The following is a 5000-nucleotide window of genomic DNA, read 5'->3' on the forward strand; positions in this document are numbered from 1 at the left end:
GAGGCGCACCTAGAGCGTACACGTTGGGACCCGAAAGATGGTGAACTATGCCTGGCCAGGACGAAGTCAGGGGAAACCCTGATGGAGGTCCGTAGCGATTCTGACGTGCAAATCGATCGTCGGAGCTGGGTATAGGGGCGAAAGACTAATCGAACCATCTAGTAGCTGGTTCCCTCCGAAGTTTCCCTCAGGATAGCTGGTGCTCGTACGAGTCTCATCCGGTAAAGCGAATGATTAGAGGCCTTGGGGCCGAAACGACCTCAACCTATTCTCAAACTTTAAATGGGTGAGATCTCCGGCTTGCTTGATATGCTGAAGCCGCGAGCAAACGACTCGGATCGGAGTGCCAAGTGGGCCACTTTTGGTAAGCAGAACTGGCGCTGTGGGATGAACCAAACGCCGAGTTAAGGCGCCCGAATCGACGCTCATGGGAAACCATGAAAGGCGTTGGTTGCTTAAGACAGCAGGACGGTGGCCATGGAAGTCGGAATCCGCTAAGGAGTGTGTAACAACTCACCTGCCGAAGCAACTAGCCCTGAAAATGGATGGCGCTGAAGCGTCGTGCCTATACTCGGCCGTCAGTCTGGCAGTCATGGCCGGTCCTTGCGGCCGGCCGCGAAGCCCTGACGAGTAGGAGGGTCGCGGCGGTGGGCGCAGAAGGGTCTGGGCGTGAGCCTGCCTGGAGCCGCCGTCGGTGCAGATCTTGGTGGTAGTAGCAAATACTCCAGCGAGGCCCTGGAGGGCTGACGCGGAGAAGGGTTTCGTGTGAACAGCCGTTGCACACGAGTCAGTCGATCCTAAGCCCTAGGAGAAATCCGATGTTGATGGGGGCCGTCATAGCATGATGCGCTTTGTGCTGGCCCCCGTTGGGCGAAAGGGAATCCGGTTCCTATTCCGGAACCCGGCAGCGGAACCGATACAAGTCGGGCCCCTCTTTTAGAGATGCTCGTCGGGGTAACCCAAAAGGACCCGGAGACGCCGTCGGGAGATCGGGGAAGAGTTTTCTTTTCTGCATGAGCGTTCGAGTTCCCTGGAATCCTCTAGCAGGGAGATAGGGTTTGGAACGCGAAGAGCACCGCAGTTGCGGCGGTGTCCCGATCTTCCCCTCGGACCTTGAAAATCCGGGAGAGGGCCACGTGGAGGTGTCGCGCCGGTTCGTACCCATATCCGCAGCAGGTCTCCAAGGTGAAGAGCCTCTAGTCGATAGAATAATGTAGGTAAGGGAAGTCGGCAAATTGGATCCGTAACTTCGGGATAAGGATTGGCTCTGAGGATCGGGGCGTGTCGGGCTTGGTCGGGAAGTGGGTCAGCGCTAACGTGCCGGGCCTGGGCGAGGTGAGTGCCGTAGGGGTGCCGGTAAGTGCGGGCGTTTAGCGCGGGCGTGGTCTGCTCTCGCCGTTGGTCGGCCTCGTGCTGGCCGGCGGTGCAGGATGCGCGCGCCTGCGCGGCGTTCGCGCCCCGGTGCTTCAACCTGCGTGCAGGATCCGAGCTCGGTCCCGTGCCTTGGCCTCCCACGGATCTTCCTTGCTGCGAGGCCGCGTCCGCCTTAGCGTGCTCCTCCGGGGGCGCGCGGGTGCGCGGATTCTCTTCGGCCGCCATTCAACGATCAACTCAGAACTGGCACGGACTGGGGGAATCCGACTGTCTAATTAAAACAAAGCATTGCGATGGCCCTAGCGGGTGTTGACGCAATGTGATTTCTGCCCAGTGCTCTGAATGTCAACGTGAAGAAATTCAAGCAAGCGCGGGTAAACGGCGGGAGTAACTATGACTCTCTTAAGGGGTGGCCAAGTGGCGGCGGTGTGGCTGCATCCGGACTTGGCTTTTCGAAGTGCGGTCTTGATGTAGTCGTGCTGCTGCTGCGAGGTGCCTTCCTTGGGTTATAGTTACAGGGAGAGTGATGCGCAATACATGGGCCTAGCCCTCTTAGCCTCTCCTCTCCTGCGGTCTTCTCCCCTTCTCGTGGGCCCGCTGATTTTCGCAGAGTGGAAGACCGCACCAGGGGCTTGGGGGGGTTACCAGCCCCCCCTCGCATTATCCCTTTATAGTTGGGGGCAGCCGACAAGAAACAAGAGATGGTGGCCCTTCCGCTGAAGGTGCCACCCCAGCTACCCCAGCACCTATCCGGCCAACCGGCCGTAACGAAAATGCGATAGTTTGTGTAGCTCCCTTTGCTTGCAGTGAGTGCCACCGCACTTTTACCACGAAGAACGGTCTCGGGGTCCATCGCCGCCGCCAACACCCTGCGGCCGCCAACGCTGAGATCGTGACGGAGAGGCATCGCGCGAGGTGGACGGAGGAAGAAGTCCTGTCGCTCGCCAAGGCAGAGGCCGAACTGTTCCTTGAGAGGGACGCCCGGTTCTTCTTTGTAAATCAAGAACTTACCAGGATGTTCCCCGACCGAACGCTTGAGGCAATCAAGTGCCGACGGCGGCAAGCTGCCCACAAGCAGCTTGTCCGCCAATTCATGGAGGCACTTGAGATCGGTCGGGGCGAAGAGCCGGCGTCCCGCCGTGGAGCAGCGAGCTCGCTGCCTGACGCGGGCGAGGCCGCTGCGCCGCCCGTCGACGCAGCCGAGGACTTCGCGGCCGACACCACCGGGCCGCCGCCGGAGGGGCCGACTGACGCCGCCATCTGGGAGCACCTGGCGGGGCTACCTGCTTCCGCCCAGCGTTTCTCTGCCCTGGATCGAGTCATTGGTCTGGGGCGGGGCACGCCGCCCGATGTCATCCTGGGCATGCTCCCGGATGCCCTTGCGTCGGTCGGGTCCAGGGGGGAGAGGTCGATCACCAGGACACAGCGGCCGCGCCAATCATCCAAGCGGCCGCCTGCCGCTCCGCCGCTGCAGAAGCGCAAGCGGCGCCGCTGGGAATACGCGCGCACACAGGACGCCTTCCGTAGGTCGCGTGCACGTTGCGTGCGCGGCTTGCTGGACGGCACCCTGCTGCAGCCGCCACCCGACATCCCCGGTCTGCTGGACTTCTGGGCGGACCTCTTCACGAAGAAGCCGATCTCCACCGCCGGCTTCATCCGTGACCGCCTTCTCCCGCACTCGGAGCCTGTCGCTCCTGAGTGCCTATGGGGGCCGGTCACACGTGAGGAGGTCGCTGCTGCCTTGCCGCCCAGGGGATCGGCAGCCGGGCCGGACGGCCTGACTCCAGCGGAGCTGCGGCGCCTGCCGCATGAAGTCCTGGTGAAACTCTTGAACCTCTTCCTCCTGGCCCGCGCCCTCCCCGAGCGTCTGCTTCGCGCCCGGACGTCACTTCTCCCCAAAACGGCTGCACCAACATCCCCCGCTGACTTTCGCCCCATTACGGTCTGCTCGGTGTTGGCGCGGACCTTTCACAAGGTTCTCGCGTCACGCCTGATGCGTGCATGTGCTGTGGACGAACGTCAGCGGGCATTCATCCCCCGGGATGGGATGTTGGAAAACACCTTCATCTTGGACACTGCTCTCACCGACGCAGTCCGCTCCTGTCGCTCTGTCTTTGTGGCATCGATCGACGTCTCTAAAGCGTTCGATTCGGTGGACCATGCTGCCCTCCGCCCCGTGCTGAGGGCTCATGGCCTGCCGGATTGCTTTATTGAGTACGTCGAAAGGTGTTACGAGGGTAGCACGACAGTGATAGCGGGCGGCGCCGACGTGGGCGTGCCCCTGCAGCCGGCTAGGGGTGTGCGTCAGGGTGACCCCCTCTCCCCCCTCCTTTTCAATTTTGCGGTGGACTATGTTTTGAGTCAACTTCCCTCCCACATCGGAGCTCGGATCCTTGGTCGCAGAGTTAACGCTGCGGCCTTCGCAGATGACGTCCTGCTTTTTGCATCGACCGCGAGGGGATTGCAGTCCCTCATCGACGCAGCCGTCGCAGCCCTCGCCCATCTGGGGCTGCAGATCAACGCCCGGAAGTGTTTCACCCTCGCCTTAGTCGCGTCTGGGCGCGACAAGAAGGTGAAGGTCGACGCCGACGTTACCTTCAAAGCGGGCAACGCCACCGTGCCCGCCCTACGTGTGGGTGAAACCTTCCGGTACCTGGGACTGCAATTCTCCACCGCGGGTCGCTGCGTTTTCAACCCACGACGCCACCTGGTGGAGCAGCTGGACGTCATCTCCCGAGCTCCGCTCAAGCCGCAACAGCGCCTCCACGCCCTCACCACCGTACTTCTGCCTGGCCTGTACCATGGGCTGGCCCTCAGCCGCACCCGAGTGGGTGCGTTGAAAGCGGCAGATGTGACCATCCGTGCCGCCGTCAGGAGATGGTTCCGCCTTCCGGCGGACACTCCCCTGGGCTACTTCCACGCTCCTGTAGCCCAGGGAGGCCTCGGCATCCCATCATGCCGATGGATGGGGCCAACACTTCGCCGGTCCCGTCTCCTGGCGCTGAAGAGGATTGGGCCAGCCGCCGACGGTGCAGGCCGGGACGAGGTGCAGCGTGAGATTGAGGCGCTGGAGCGGCATCTTATGTGGGAGGGCCACCTCCTCAAATCGTCGACGCAGGTTGGAGAGATGTGGGCCGCGCGCCTGCACGTTGCCTTTGACGGTGCGGCGCTGTCATCTTCCGCCGCCGTCAAGGGGCAACACCAGTGGGTCGCTGACACCAGTCGCCTGCTATCTGGGCGTAACTTCATCGACGCTCTCCGCGCCCGCATCAACGCCTTCCCCACGAAGGCACGGCGCAGTCGCGGGCGGGAGGCGGACACCAGATGCCGCGCGGGCTGCCAGGCCGTAGAGACCGCCAACCACGTGTTACAGGCTTGCTTCAGGACGCACGGGTCCCGGGTTAAGCGGCATGACGCGATCGTGCGCTATGTCGCCCGTGGACTCGCGCAGAGGGGCTTCAACGTCTCTGTGGAGCCCCACCTCCGCACACCTGAGGGAATCCGCAAGCCTGACGTGGTGGCGGTTAAAGACGGCATCGCCCGCGTCATCGACGCCCAGGTAGTCGGAGACCATCTCCGGCTCGACTGGTGTCACTCCGAGAAAGCGGCCTACTACAACACGCCGT

The sequence above is a fragment of the Schistocerca piceifrons genome, unplaced genomic scaffold, assembly GCF_021461385.2.
Source record: "Schistocerca piceifrons isolate TAMUIC-IGC-003096 unplaced genomic scaffold, iqSchPice1.1 HiC_scaffold_1052, whole genome shotgun sequence".
NCBI lineage: Eukaryota > Metazoa > Arthropoda > Insecta > Orthoptera > Acrididae > Schistocerca > Schistocerca piceifrons.